The sequence below is a fragment of the Polyergus mexicanus genome, unplaced genomic scaffold (genome assembly GCF_030449975.1).
Source record: "Polyergus mexicanus isolate NDT 795.1 unplaced genomic scaffold, iyPolMexi1.0 SCAF_2, whole genome shotgun sequence".
NCBI classification, from domain to species: Eukaryota; Metazoa; Arthropoda; class Insecta; order Hymenoptera; family Formicidae; genus Polyergus; species Polyergus mexicanus.
Genome location: NW_027223322.1, coordinates 673,718 through 691,199, shown reverse-complemented (window position 1 = coordinate 691,199; position 17,482 = coordinate 673,718). Strand labels below are relative to the sequence as shown.

At 33.4% G+C, this 17,482-nt stretch overlaps 1 protein-coding gene across 5 annotated transcripts in view; it reads left to right on the top strand.

Moving 5' to 3' along the window:
* Nucleotides 1-17,482, top strand: part of LOC138942632 (protein eva-1 homolog C) — a 159,163-nt gene that overhangs the window by 59,354 nt on the left and 82,327 nt on the right. The gene's annotated exons all lie outside the window — the stretch shown is intronic.

Genomic DNA, 17,482 nt, shown 5'->3' with positions numbered 1-17,482 from the left:
AATAGCCACATAGACGATTAGATAAATTAATACAGTAAAAAATATAGCGCATTAAATTGACTCTTATAAGCGCTTCGGTTAACTGTAATTTAATAGATTAATTACGATTTTGTCTTTATTTTCTTTTGTAATCAGAGAAGATGTAGCAACATAAAGTACTTATTTAGTTTTATAAAGTTATATTTTGAGTTTTATAATTTTTTATATTTTTTTTTGTTTAAATTTTATCTACAATTCGGTGAAATTATAATAGATTATCGCATTAAAAATTTCAATTTTTTTTTTTATCGAGGAAGGTACGACATTAAGACCTGTGTCTTAAATTTTTATCGTTTCATGTATGTATGATTAAAAGGAGCACAGAGGATCGGATAAAATATAAATGGTGAGCTTTGGAAATTCAATCGAATGAAACTCTTGCAACGATGGTTTCTCCTAAATAAATGCCTAATTTCCCGTTTCACTGATCCGTAGGTATACCATACATATTCGATATGTATACATTGTTACGTGCAGTGTTGTTATTCCATTAGCGTATTCTTGGAGAGTCTCGATAGGCCGTGTAACAACATATTGATTTGCCTGAGCGTTAATTATCACGGTTCGAAGGAATACGCCGGGCGGAACATCGCAGTAATTTCCTCAGACTCCGCATCGCTAACGTTGATGACGTATATAGGACAATACGTGGTTCGAATCACTGTCTGCGAATTATTTACAGTATTGTCGGGCTGCAACGCGCGGCAGCCGTTCCTGATAAAGGCATTTGTCATCACGCGGCTTTCATGTTCGATTATCGATATGTCCGGGTTCATTCGATGCACAACATGCTGCTGATGGCCGATGGGTATTTATGGTCGATCGTTTCCTACTTCCGGTGCACGCGCGCGCGAGTGCGTTTCGTTATGTATGTAATTCGAAATTTAAATACTGAAAGTTTTGTTGTATGTACAGATAACCAGAACATTATGGAATTATGCTTCGCTGCATTTAGGAGCAATAAATTTTCTATCATTGTCGACGGATCGACATTTCTATTAATTTATCCACGTGGAGAGTGATTGAAAGACGACAGTCTATATTTATAATTTTAACGATAAAATTTTAAATTTTTATTGAATTTTAAAGGAAAACATTTAATTTTTATTAAATCGGAAAAGGAAAATTTTGTATGATTATCTTACATTAATGTTGTTATAGTTCAAAAGGCTATGCACAGTTAATTGACAGAATCAATTAATTCAAGTTAACATTGTATTGAATTTGGAATGAAAAAAAGATACACAGCTATAAGAGCGTTGACCGCGCGAAAAAAAAAGCGAAGATATTGTGAAAATATAAGCTAAGATATTGCGAAGGCATAGGCGAGGAAGTTGTGAAAGTATCAATGAGGAAATTGCGGAAGTGCTAGCGAAGAATCTCGACTTTGGATCTGCTTCGCTTATACCTGGGCCTTGCCGCGACGAGCCAAACATGATACATTTGGTCAAGTCGTTGAGTGATTTCCGCCAAAAAAATAATCGAAGGAAAAACAACCACCGCGAATGAGCGGCGGGTAATCAGTGACAATTACCAGACCGAAATTACGAAAAGTCGTTATAGTGAATCTCGTGTCAAACTGTCCAGCGAAGTATAATGTAATATCAAGCACGCGAAATTATTCGAAACCGCGATAACCGTAAGATGGAGTCAAGAGCGAGGAGTACAATATAAGATCCCATGAGTAAATGCCAATAAACAATATATTTCTAATAAAAACTACACGTCAACTACTTCGATCTGTTATTAAAAATCTATGAGATTCCCTAGGCGGAGCCTGAATTTCCCCAATTCTAATTCGGCGAACGATCCCGAAATTCCCATGTCTCACCCGAGGCACAATATTATATAAATGAGAATTAATGATAATCTAAATAAGAAATATATTAATATGTATGGGAAAATATGCTGAAAAGAATCTTGAAAAAAAAAAAAAAGAGGAATGTTTTAAAATTGCTCGGCTTACAATGAAACCAACAACATCTTCGTTGATCTAGCTTTTCCCATTATCCGTTGGTCAGTAGGGGAACATTCGTTTCTGGACGCCATTGTTTTCAGCTTGCTGCATCATTCGTGCAAGTTTTTCTTTCCTGTGTTAACTCGTATATACGTTTCTGCCCTTCACAATGTATTGTCTGTATTTTTTCCCTCTCGCACTCGCATCATGGTAGTGGACTTTTTTGTTTGCGGCGCCAATTAAATTTGTATTGGTGTCACGTGTCATGCGGGTGACAATTCGCAAATGAAACAGAAAGGTAGAATTGTACGTCGCTTTTATTCACACGTCTACCAACAGGTGTAAGCATGCGCGTATGAAATACAAATAGAAAAAAATCTATATCCCGTTGGAACGAGTTTTTATTTTGCCGACAAATGCGATTAAGAATGCATCGTCAAATACGCGAACAGGCGATTTTTTAACAATTGCAAGCACTGTGGTGAGATTGATGAGATATCTTGCCCTCAATTAATAATTTTACATTTTCCATATCTACCTTCCTTTTTGATATTTTCACTTATTATTTTAAATTTTAACTTAACAATGTGACAAATATATATGTTTGAAAAATAAGAGAATATTACACAGAACATAATTATGTTTACTCGAAGAGGGAACGTAAATTTTGCAAAATTAAAAAAAAATTTAGACGTTCCAATCTCGCATACCATATTCTATTTGGTTGAATATGTACTGCAATCTTTATTGCGTGTTTGTTATTCATACTACGAATGAAGCTGTATCTCGTTTTACATTTCTTGTTATATGCAAATCACAAAGAGGCAGAGAAGCTATCGTTATGTTTATAAGTAATTCTTATGGATGTATTTGCTTGTGCCATACAGTTGTGTTTTCCATTTGCTAAATTCCCTATTCTTATTGACTTTTATTTCTAAAAGTTTTAGTTATTATGATTCTGCTAATTTTCATATCAATGGATGGAAGAATAATATTTGATTACTGATTTGCAAGATTGTGATCTACATATTTTAGATTGGATTTTTTGAATTGATTTTTATTTTTTTATTTTTAAATATTAGAATAATTCGATTTTTTGATGTGAAACGACTCTCGTTGCATCCAATGTGATGACAGTAGCATGCAAATGTAACTGTGAAAAAATATATATTTTCACTAGCTTGCTATGATTTATTTAAATGTCATCTAACACGAGCGATAGAAAGTATTACGCTCATATATGTTAGAAAATGATAGAATTATTAAAATGATAGTTTTATTAAAAAATGATGGAACGCAAAAAAATAAGCTCGTATAACCTAATTTAGAAACATCTTCGTAGACTAATAGATTGTGAAATTGTTGACAACTAGAATTAATGAACCATGGACGATGCGTCCATTATTGCAAATTTGCAAATGTACATCTCGCTGCAATTTATTCGTTCCATATCATCCGTGAAAGCAAAATTATTCGTTATGTAATCCATATAGCGGTCTGTTGCCGAAAAACTACATTCTATATATTCAATATAAATCAACGGATATCACCGTTGATGCACATCGATGATTTCGGCGGGATAATAACTTTTACATGGATTCGATCACCGCGCGTCCCCTGCGAGCGACGATAAATTCTCTGATAAATATACGATTCGCATTTCACACGCAATATGCGTTGAATATCTATCGAGTCATCGATTTTCTCTATGTATCAATTATATACATGTAGAATTTATTCTACTACGTGCCATTAATTATGCATTAACATTACAATGATAAACATATATAACAAAATGTTTCATATCATGTGAATAAATTTAATTTGCACACCCACAATTATTTAACGGTTAATAGTTGAAATCACTTACATGTGCAAAGTATCTCAAAACTTACTAATTTAGAAGTAAGATCAATTCACATAATTGAGCATTGGAATACTTTTTTTTTTTTTTAACGTAATAATCATTAACAGTGCGAGAGGGAGGAAGATGAAGACAGAGGAAGAAAAAAAGGGAGAGATAACGATTTATTTAATTGATATTTGAATTACATTAAAAAAAATGTAGACTATATTCGCAATTATTTCGATTGCTTCTATGTCTCGTTTTCGATGGTATCTACAATTTTAAAACAACATATGTATAGTTGCAACACATGCGCGTTAAGAACAAGCATTAGATCGCTGCTCGAAAACTTGTCTCTCTCTCTCTCTCTCTCTTCTCTCTTGTGACCCCAACCCCGCTTGATTTGCCGATGGCGATTTACTTTATCGAACCTAGTCAAAAGAAACTTTCTTCCAAAGCTAAAGAAAGAAAAGGAAGCGAAAGATGCGAAGCGAATCGGAACCTTCAGAATTACTAGTAGCTATGAAAAACTTACGACGGGATCGTATTAATCTTATCCTGCGGCTTTCTGTCGTGACTCGCTCACGTGAGTTTACAGATTATGCGCCCGTCTTTCAAAGTGGTTTTGTCAGAATAAATTTAAAATCAATCCTACGGGATCGTATCGACATGGCCTATTAGCAGCTGTCACAGAATTATGTTTACATCGATTCCTTATATATGGACGTCATGTTACGCATTATATTACACGTCCTATATTTTTTATATTTTTTAATTTGATTAAATATAAATTAAAATTAATTTAATTTCATTGAAATATAAGTGTTAGCGATTTGTATAATTCGTATTTAGAAGCAGCATATGGGCTACTGAAACTTAGTCAAGTTCAAATAAATGAAGTCAAATAAATCTAGTTAAAATACAAAATTAATTTCTTGAAATATCAAAGAATATATAACATTTATGTGACGATTACGTAAAAAAATGTAGTTGATAAGTAAGGTATGACATAGATTGTAAAAGTAAATAATTATAAAATTTATTTGTTATAAAATCAAGAAAAAGAATGATTATCTCTTTTTATTCAGATTTAAACTTTTTACAGATAATGGGAATACGTGATGTCAGAGATGTCAGATATGCTAGAATTTTGAAAGATTGCATTATTTTTATTATACATTTATAAAACTATATGAGAGATTTGCGCTCTCAAGAAAAGAACTATTTTACGTATCTGGAAAGTTACATTATCCCGTGTCGCTATAACTCTTTATTATTCACGGAAAATTATTTTCCGCGCGCTCGGCATCCCGAAAGCACTCCGGCAATTTCATACAGTATTCTCGCACGACATGATCATCACCGGACATGATCAAGTTCTTTCTCTCAAGAAATATTTTCGCGCTGTGATCAGAAAGCCCGTATCATCAGATGGTGTTAAAAGTTATTATTGGAAGAACGATTATTCGATATACTTTGATGTTGAATAGAAATTCGTTTTACAAAGTTGTGTGCTTGGGTGTGTGAGGGGGAGAAAGGGAGAGAATTTATTCAGTATATTTTATATTATTTAATTTTGTGCGATGCAATCTTTTGCATTTTGTTCAAATCTATTTTTCTATATCTTTATTTTTATATTTTAAACTTCATTGTGTATTATCGATAATGCGAACGGATTTTTTTATATTTTAAATACTATTTTAATTAAGAATTTTTAAATGTTTTTTATGCTAATTATATATTTCTAGCATATATCTTGAAAATAAATTTGACGAATGTATAAGTAATATATATTTATAAATTTTTATAATTATTTTAATTTAAACAAAATTATTTAATAGATTATTTTTACCAATCTGCATTTTAAATATGTCTACAATTATAATGGTTGCGTAAGAAAAAATATTCTTTCTTTTTAAATATATCATTTAAGAAAGCGACGACGCGATTTATATTTTATTTTCTATATCATATTTTATTTTCTAATATTTTATAAGGACATGTTGCATGATCTTTTTATATTGTAATAGCGTTCTTTTCGTATACGGTATTGCCCGGTGTAACCGTTTCACGCACGATAACGTACGTGCACGCTACGTTGCCTTCTTCTAATCAGGTCGTACCTTACATACCTTCGATACACACATATACACGCGCGCAAGGATGACGTAGGCCATAAGGTGAATAAAACACGCATCGTAAAAATTTCTTTACGGACAACGGCTTATTTCAGCGACTAATTAACAGTTAATCTAATATAACTGTGCAAAGTATGTACGTATATTATTAAATGTAGCATTATATTAAACCTAAAAGCAAACACACACAAATTAGCATTTGCAGTAATTAGAAAATCGTAATAATTGTATAGATGTTCGAATGTTTATTATAAATAGTTTGTATATTTTATATAAAAACGATAGCCAAAATACAAACGCGAACTTTATTTTTATAAATTTTATAATATTTTTTTATATTGAATCTTCTCGTGATTAAACAATTTTATTTCATGTGATACAAAACATTTTAATTGCACGAAAAGGAAGCTGGTTAAAATCATATGTTATATGTTACTATAAAATTTGCTATGAAAAAACAAAAACGCAATATGAAAAAAAATCAATGCATATTGGGATACATACAGAGATAGAGAAAAGAGAAAGAAACAGATTATTGTTTATTATTATAATTTGCTTTTTATTTTTATTTTATTGTATCGACGCATACGTATTGCTTGCACATAAATACATTTTTTTTTTTTTTATATTTACAAGAATAATATAAAAAGAAAAATAGAGAAAAGAGTAGTCGATCGTAAAATACGGATTTAAAAAGAAACTTTACAAAATGAGCATTAAACTTTTATAACATACAAATCTTCTTATCGAGCATAAAACGGAATTAATTTTACAGGAATTGATGCAATGTAATGATATCGAGGTTTTTATCTTTGTATTTGCGATAATCTTTCGGTGAAGTTTTATATTAATCAAGCATTTTATAAATTTATAACGTATATATTATGCTTTGTGAAACAGTTCAATAAACAAACCATATAACTTCTTTATCATGGTACTCTGTGCAGTATATAAATAAAATAGCGTGTACCATAAAATAAAAGAACTTTAATATAGCTAAATTATTTATTAATTGTGTAAATATAATCTGTCGTCTGCGTTGTACAATGTGCTAATTCTCAGAGCATATTTTAAATAATTATTATAAATTTCCGGTTTTTAATATAAAACCACTCTTAAATAAATTGATTTATATGATTGTAACAATAAACTATAATTACCATATTCTATTATATTGCAATGTAAAAAGTATTTTAAAATTGATAATTTTTTTTCAATATATCGCGCGCAATTGAATTCTTTTCATAACTATTGATATGCGAAATAACGCGCAAAATCAATCGGTGTACAATTTCGTCGGCTAACGAATGCTAGCGCCAATCATTTTAATTCCCTTTGAAAAAGAATGATAGAAATTTCAATTGCGCTAATCGTGCTGCCAGGATAAGTCGTATCAGTCGAGGGAAAAGCTTAAAGAGTCAAAGGGTATATCGCTGAGCGCACCGAGCGCGGAAAATCTTCTCCCTCGGCCTGCTTCTCCTCTTTCCACTCTAACTGGAAACGAGTAAAAATCAAAGAGCAGGAGGAAAAGGAGCAACGTACCACCTGGTACTTCGCATCTTCGACGTTCCAGCATAGCGTTGCGCCAGTGTTCCTCTTTGCATTCCCTCGTGCTATCCCTCGAGTCCACTCTTTCGCTCCCTATCCTCTCTGTTACGTTCTTCGAAGTCGTTTTTCGTCGCACAGAAATAATCTTCGGCGTACTGCGCTCAGTATCGTATTATGGGGACAGAAAGCGGACTATCTTTACTATAAGCTTAACTTCAAAGTAATTCCCATCGTGCTTAATAATGTAGTGGTATTTGCGATGTAGTTTGTGTGCGTATATGCGGTTGGTTTCCCGAAAGCATTTTCCATTCTATAATTCTTAGAGTATCTATTTGGATATTTTTATTATAATATTATCTTGTTTTTAACTGTAACTTATTTTATTTGTAAGGATTTTTATTTATATAGACATGACTAAAATTCTTTTTAAAATAATTAGAATTACATAATAATTATGTTGGAAAGGATTTGAGAATTTATAAGGATTTAATGGAATTTTTCTATTTTTCAAGGAGAAAAATTTTAACCGTATTTTTATTCGAGCGAAATGAATAGAATAAAACTGCTCAGGTGCTACGTAAATGCAGTTTTTGAAGTGTGCCATTCTCATATGCCGCGCTCTTTTCTGGCTTTGAATACCAAGAAAACCAGACGAGATAGAACCCGAAGAATCTTAATCCACTACTGGCCGCATGTGCTCATGTGAAAACATCCTTGCTCTCTGGTCTGTTTTTAGCGTCTTATTGTCTTCATGGAACGAATGCTATTTCGAAGCAGCTTTGCATTGCCCGCGAGATCGAAATTCTGTTTGTGAACTACTTTGAATATTGTTGTTTTAACAAATCGTAAAATAATATCAGATTTTTTTTTTTTTTAAATCGTTGATATTGATTTTTTATATGTTTTTATCAGACTTTCATTGTAGAAAAATATCATGTATATTGATTTATGCAAAATAATTACTTTACTGAATGAAGTCGAGACAATTTTCTTTAGAATTTTTTTTCTCCAAGATTGCTTAATCTAGTTTCTTTTCTATACCCGTGTTGGTATTTTGATTCAAAGACTGTGGGTTTAGTGGAAATTTGTTGATTTTACCGATATCAATAAATTTCTCCATATTATTGCGAGCGATATTGGTATCTCGGTAAATAAAGTATTTAGCGCTGAAAAAAATAATTTTGGAAAACAAATTATTTTTATTTGTTTTATAATAATAATTATATGTTTAATTATATATAAATTTTTGCTTTTTTTTTTAACTCTTGCGCTTTTATATGTTTTAATGAGACGTCAAGTAAAAATTAAAAGCTTGTACTGCACGAAATAGCGAAATAGCGAAACAGTCAGAGAAATAATAAGAGTGACATTTTGTTTTGACATTAAAAAAACGATGCTTTATATGTTCGAACGAAATCATATTAATTTTTATAGATCGGAAATTAATTCCCGGCGCATACGGTACGTCGCAGGGGTCATTCATAACAGATGGTAGCCGGGATATCGTTTGCGGGCAAACAATAAAGTCGCAGCACTGATATTGCTGCGCTTGATCGCGATTCCGTTGTGCACTCTCTCTCTCTCTCTCTCTCTCTCTCTCTATTGTAATAGTTTTCGAGAAGCATTTCCCCGCAACTTATTGCTCGTTTTAAAGAAATGATAGTAATTTTTGCGCAATATCTATCTTTTTTCCAATATAGTTAGCGCGCCTTCAAAATAAATAAATAAATAAATAAATAAAAAAATCTAACTCTTACTATACGTTTTTAACGGACGTAATCCGCTGCAATTTCCATTTCGATCCACTTTGTAAAATTCCCGGATCATAAATGTAAATGTTATTTGGTACGAGGTTTTTATGAACACGCGCGAAGTCAGCCGGCTGCAATAGACGCGAATTTCTATCGAACGTCGTTTCGATAACGGTACATCCATTGAGTAAACTCTGGCACGGAAAACTGCGCCTTTGCTATCTCGGACAGCATTCGGATTTCCGTTTCAATTTTTGGAATTCGTGCAACGAAGTGCTACTAACTTCTCAATTGCCGAATTGGAAACAATGATGCTGCCTCTTGTAACAATAATATTCGTTGCCGTTGCTTTCGGATAAACGAAAATGTCTCGTTACTAAATTAAATTTTTAATTTCTTATTTGTTTTATTTGATTAATACACAGATTATGCAAAAGCAAGATATATATATATATATAAATAGAAAAAGAAGCAATATTTTTATATCAGTGAAGGATATTTTATTTTGCAACATTAATTTTTACGATAATTTTTACACGTTATATTTTACGTTTATGTGTCATAAACGTTTTTAATTTATAAAACATAAATTTTACAGCAAAATATTAAATAAATGTATGCAGGCATTTGTTTATCGTACTTTTACAAAATGTATCTGCAAATATAAATGCTTCCCTTCGTTACCCAAATGCATTCCTGACACTATCCTAGTACTCGACAGTAACAAGGATCGTTATTTTTGGACAGATGGAGCCGTGAGAAGCACTCCAAACTTGTTATCGATAGCAGTCGCGAATGTCATAGTTGCACTATGGCAACACAACTGATCGATGAAGCTCTTCTAACTGCTTCGCTGTGCTTTAGAACATCCGTGAAATAAAATGGGTCATAAAAATATCAGAAGCAGCATTATATGAAGGATGCATTCGTTTCTTTTCGTTTTTTTTCACGAGGAATATTTTCTTACGTACGGGTTTAACAATTCCCTTAATCTCATCTGACTTTACGATAGGTTTTATAATAGAGGAAGCTATATACGAGAAATTGTTGGGACATACCTGAGAGTGCGGCGATCTCTTCATTAAAAATGACGTCGCGTCGACTAGAATAAACCTTTATTCTATTAGCGAGCGTGGTCTACGAGCGCAAACTTTCACTTTAAGCCGATCGAACATCGCTCCAGATATTAATAAAATTATTATATCTTTTTTTTTATTTTTTTTTTAAATTTTTTTAAATTTTTTTTATAATTATTTATGTATCTGAGAAATTTTATATAAGATTTTTTTATAGAGATGCACGATACTTATATAGATATAAAATATAAAAGAGACTTGTTCGAGGTTTATTAGCGTGTATTATTGATTTATTATATGAACGGTACTTTATCTCGAGTTGCTTCTACCTCGAGGAAATTGAAGCAACTTTATATCTTCGGTGACTATCTATCTTGCGGATGCATTGTGTCACTTTTTTTTTTTTTTTTTTAAGTACGGACAAAATTGTGTTTTCGGGCGACAATATGCTCTCGCGAGAATTTTCATCTCGTCGGAAAATTACTCTCATATGTTATGTTCTTACCATAACTCAGTATAATGTCAGAAATTCTTAGTATTATTTTTCTCAACGTCTTTCTCTTTTAAGATAGTGGAGCGAATATCAACTATACATTGGACAAAAAAAATGTTATTGCTTAAGAAGGAATTAATGTTTTAAAGGTGGATGTGCGTAAAAACATGTGTTTCGTTGCGAGAGGTTTATTTTATAAAGCCGGCGCGACAAATTTTCTGGCAATTCCTTGCCGACGGCATGACGGTAATTCGCGCCGGAGGGATCAGACGTGCATCGTATGACACGGTGCCATGCATACAGCCGCATATTATACGTGATGCAGCGTGATACGAGAGAAATGCTCGGTGAGGAAACAGAGAGAGACATAGAGATGATGGTAGTAGGTTAGACGAAACGACACGAAGGATGCACGTGACTAGCGCATACCTTTGAAGTAGAAGAGCGCACATACACAGAGACACATTTTGTATGTATCTGATGTACGTCGCGCGTTTCTGGAGTTGCTGGATAAGCTGTGCGTTCTCTGGAATTGATAATAATTAAACGAGCACGGCGTCTTGGACGAACAATATGGTGACGTAGACCGCGATTACTGCTTCCTTTGAGAGCGACGAGCTCCATGTCAATGAAGGACGTTGAAGATCGTCGAGCACTTTGGAGGGCTCATTGTGTTACGGGGATACGCTGTTACTCCGATTTTTCATTATAGTCCGAAGTCATCTCGGATACGAAAAATTTATATTTGTTAGTTTAGCTATCCATGCTGTGACCAGAATATATTACATATTTTTAGGATAGAAAACAGATATAGCAACAAGTAATCAATACTGTGAACAATAAGTTTAGTGACGTGTGCTTCTCTATTTTAATTTCAAACTAATTTCTCGTGGATTTTAAATTAAAAAAGTAAGATAGAGGATTTCTCTTGACATAAAATTATATTTTATATCAAAGCTCTAACTATTTCAAGAACAGGATACGCATCTACGCGATAGACTCTGCATTGTTTGCCGGAACAGTGATTTTTCCGCTTGCAAAATCGTGGAATTAATTCACTCCTTTCCTAGATACATATACTCGAAGATAGGGACTGATCTCGGCTCCAGATATATTGGCTTCCATTGTCGTAGACTAAGCATACCGGGTGCTCCCCGTAATGGGAATGCCTGGCGCGAGAGATGTACTGAATGACAGCGGTGGTAGCGCAGCTACATCGGCGATCGCGATCGCCGGGCACATAAATTCTCCGCGAGACGTGTGACACCGTGGCACCTAATCTATTTAATCTTACGATCAAAAATCGTCCCTCCGCGACGCTCGTTTCGCTTATCGTATTATTATTAAATATCTATGGCCACATCGGCAGGATGACTTACGGTCCATATTCTTACGATCCTTTTCCACCGTTCGTCTATTATTCGTTTCTCCCTTCTCGTCCATATGGCAATGATCGTACAGATGAGCAGAGAAGGTGGAAAAAAATAACGGAATTTTTAACTGGAGGAGTTATTTCTGTTCCATGAACTCGTTTTACGAAAGTAGCCGCGATTTGTTCCGGAGTAATGTCGCGCGGTAACACGGGAAAGCGATTAAGGTTGGAGACTAGAATTTATTCTTTAGCGCCTGATATAATAATGGATTGTAACACGGGAAATCTCTTACCTACAGATAATTTAAACATTCGCTACAATCGTGCCGATAACATTTCTACTATCGGTTTTATAATATTATCGATTCCCATCTGAAAGAGCTTATTTCATTCTTTAATTATTGAGAGATAATTTCATTATTCCCTCTTGGGCATGATATATTCCATTGGGGATTTAATTAGAAATAAGCGCAATTTTCTCACATTGTCGGGTCATTATTCTTATGTATTTCGATATCGATATATATGTTTTGATATATATATATATATATATATGTGTGTGTGTGTGTGTGTATGTATATATATGAACCGGTAATAAAAGTCTCATTTATTTGAAATTAAAAGGTGAAATTGAAAAATTAAAACTCCGTCCTATCATGAACTCTTTAGTGTAAAATTTTATGACAAATATTATATCGTTTTATAATAATCTAATAGTTGATTATTTTTACGTTATTATATGTATATAACTGCGAATGCAGTTTATAATTATAAATGATGGTACTATAGATATTGAAATTTCGAATGCCATAAATGTTAAAGTGTCGGTGCTTTATCGAAACGATTTACAGAATACGCGAGAATCTTGAACCGCATTGCATGTACACAAGACTCCTGCGACTCTTGACCCAACCACGCAGCATTCATGGGAATGAGATTATCCTACAAGAGTAGTTTAATCTCGCAAATGCGATCGTGGATAGGTTAAACACGCCTTCATCGTAGACTTTAGACTTTACATGCGTGAAACACGAAATTTCTCATTTTCCGCCGATCTAACGCGAGCGTGAGAGAGAAATTACGAATAAAATAGGAAATTCCAATTATGTGAGAGAGAATATTTAGTAGCATCCCCAACGCGAATTAATCAGACAAATTGCCACTGCATTTTTTAACGTATAATTTCTATTAATTAAATGTTGTTACATTTTTCATGTGCTAGAATTGTATGGTAAGGGAATGGAAAACATAATATTAGTGAATTAAGTAGGGACGAAAAAATAATAAAAACCGTACTTTTTTTTTTTTAAATAGATAATTTATATAAAAATTAAAGATTTTATGTCAAATTGTAAAATGTAACTAAAAAATTATATGTGCGAAATTAAAAATAAATGTGATAAATTATTACTTATTGATTTATTGCTTAACCTTTGCTTAACTCAAATGATTTTTGAATATGATATAAAAATAGAAAATGCGGAGAAATCGAAAAGTAATGACTTATTAAATTACCCGTATTAAATTAAATTGAAATTTAATTAAAAGATCTAGAGGAAGTTATGCGATTTATTTTAAGTGACACTCGGATTGGTAGCCATTTAGTAGGCGAGTCACGCAAACTTCTCGGGTGGGCATGTAATTAAGTGTCCTGGAAGGACGCTGGGCTTATCATTTACGATCGCGTAAGAGTCAGCGGAGAGGATTATGAATCATTACATCTTTTCATGTTTCTAACAGTGGAGATTGGAGAACCGTTAGTTCCGTTCGATTACAGAGATTAATTAATCAATTTGACGATCATACGAAGGCTTGCTTAAGCATACCATCTTTGAAAGAATTTAATTAAATCTCCGTAACGAGCACGGTCGTCTTTCGTTGAGTTTCCTTGCTTGCTACTGTCGTGTCTTTTTTGCGTTCTCTCTAGGGTCTTTTTCGAGGACTTGAATTCTAAAACAGATGTAATTCATGTCCATCCTTCGCCGTAGCGACGTAAACGACTACCTTGAAATTTATTTAACGTCCACTAACGTCACTGAAATAAACGAGCATCATCGTTCTTCTCATAAATATGTAGCTTCTTTCGCGCGCAAGTAAGTTAAGTAACTCGCACAATGTTTTACGTACAAACAAGAAAATTAATTCTCTCAGGTGGATGTCGTGTAGAACGTATAGCAAAAAACACATATTTCTAATTTTAAATTAACTGTTAAATTTGTAAGCATTGAAGCAATAAAAAATATTCGACAATTTTTAGATAACATATTTTCGGTAATTACACTGTGCACGCCTTATTAATGCGAAAATAAACTGTCTTTAATGTATTTCGTAATACATAAGTTGCCACGTTAAATAACGTTAAATGATTTGTCAAATATTTTAATATGTTTCTACAATAAGAAGGTTTGCTAATTTTCTATCTCTTTCCTTTTGTTTTGTCAACGAGTCGAACGCCTCGAACAGCTACGCGGTGGAAATTAATTTTCTGCGTCTCATGGCAGCGCGAGCGTTGGAATCTGTTTAATCAGTACCAGTAACCTTGCTTGATAAGGCATTAAGAGCTGTAGACCAAATTAAGCTATTATGTTTGTTAATTAAGGGTTTCGCAGTCTTAAAAGGCTTCGGAATATAGTGAGTCTCTGAGATACTATCGGCTTTTAGTACAGGCAGAAATTGTCTTTATTCAGAGTGTCAAATAATCTCAATGAAATTTTATTTTATCCATACATACTTTCTTTTTTAACAAGTTGTTGTTAAAACAGTCACCCTTTAAGCTACACGATTGATGATTTTTTGGTTCATATTTGTTAGCAAAAATTGCTCTAAAGTTAGATTTTAAAATCTGTTTTGGAATCTAGTTCGTAATATGGAATGGCAAAATTTGTTATTTGTTACGTATGTACTTTTTTATCCAGACAAATGAATAAATTAAACTCGAACGATTCCCTGCCATCGAGATTAAATGAAATCACGTGAAATTTATGCGCACGCATATCACGTAATCGAATATATATATATATATATATATATATTGTAATCCAAATATATACTATATATATATATATATATATTGGATTACAATCTGTCCTCTTCTTTCCGCCATATATCCGAAGGTATCCTTGGAATAAAACTCGATGCGAAGAAAATCCTTCATATAAAAATTCATTGCATCGTCGTAGAAACAAAACTAAGTAACGAGGTGGGAGTGGATCCTGAACAGCGGCGATAGAAGCCGAAGAACGTAATTTCTTGCCTCCAAAATTGCCGAGAAAGGGGAAAAAATAGGACATGAATTTATGTATGTACTCGACACCTCGGAAGAGAGAGAAGAAGTTTACTCTATTCAGACACTGCTATTTTTTATTTGTTCCCAAACTTTCTCATTTACCTTATTACACTTGGTAAATATCTACAAAATGTATAATTTATACGTTTTTTTATACAAGTGACACGCATTTCTTTCTCGTAAAACATAATAATTGCATTAATAACTTGGCACGGTAACATAATATGAACCAGAATCGTTGAATGCAATGTACATTTAAAATATTAAACAGAAGGAACTAGAAATCTTAAAAACTGAATTAATTAACACAAGCAATTGCGAAATGTACATGTGAGATTTAAAATCAAATAAGAATTTACTAAAGTTAAATTAAAATATTTTACGTTAAATATAACATATATATATGTATGTAAATAAAGCAATATAAAAAATTTATATTTTATAACTATTTATATATAATATAATGTAGGAGAATTTATACATGGTATAGCATCAAAACGACAATAACGATTCTGATACCTCTATTCATAGAATTATAACAAAATCAACATAATTTCTTAAAGGAAGACTAAAAAAATGATCTTTCAGTATATTTATAAACAAAATATAAAAATCAATAAACATATGATGCGATGCAGACTGTTATTACTTATTTAAGATTCGTTTAAGACGATACAGGCTTTTTTACATTTTTTTAGTTCGCATTTTTCTTACGACTATTTGACGTTCCATAAAATGCAATAGCTCTTTGTCGTTGCATCCACACGTTCAACTTAAATTTATCCGCAAAGACGAGCGTCGAGACGTGCTATCGACCATTCCGTGCGCTGTGCATGTTAACGTCATCCCGAGTAGAATCTCTTATATAACGTCACGGAATAAGCGCCGCGCGCTAGGCGCGCTTTACATTAGCTTCGGCGTAAAACACAACGGATATAGACAATCTCGTTACTTAGTTCCACGCGGAGAGTTATTCTTCGTCGACGATCGCGTCAAACATCGGAGTATAAACCCGGATGCATATTTAACCAGGTACCTATGGTATTCAGCATAACTCCCGGGCCGAGAGTACGCGACGCGACGTTAATTACATATCTGAGAGATCTTCGGAAAGTTTATGCCGCGATTATGTACATCCACCGTGTATTAAATATTAATGATTTAGCTCTTGTATGTGACGGGCGTAAACCATTGTCGAGTGAGTTTCTCGTCAAAGACGAGCTTTCTCAAAGGTTGCAAAGTAAATTCGCCATTTCTTAAATTACGTATAGAAACTGAATAACTTTGATTAAATTTCTTGTTGGATTAAGCTGATTAGATTTCTGTGTTACATCTAATGGTATGCAATTTCAATTATAGAAATAAAAAAATAATAGTATAATATAAACGCGACGTTGTCAAATGTCAATCAATACGATTCTTTTGACATAACGTATCTGTTTGTAATATATTCGCTGGTAAAAGGTACATTTCATACCTTTCGTATAAAAAATTGCCGCTAAAGTTGGCGATACTCGATTTCGTTTTATAGAGCCGCAGTAAAATGTTCGGGCGTCGTCTCGGCCGCTCTGTTCGCGAGTCGTTCCACGTTCTTGTATGCGCGATTTCACGTCGGCAAGAATCGTAAATTGTTCGTGCGCGGTACAAAATGATGGATTTTTCCGCACGATCGATCCGAATTTGAGAGCGCCGAAAACGCGGCCGGATAATCCAGTTTCCACTAGTTCGAGAGATAGATCGCGCGGCTCTCACAATTCGCTGATCTACCTACATATTCCTGCGCGTGGAAACGAGGAGGATTCCGTTGAGACGAGATGATCGCGCCGAAATAATCGCGCACGTCGATAGCGATCTGCGGATCGTTTCCGAGATGCGCGAAAATTTTCGCGAGCGAAATTTTCTTTCTCTCTGAATCGAGTTGTGGCTATTATGTCAGACCGGAAACCGAGCTTGGGCAAAGCGCCAGAAAGTCGACG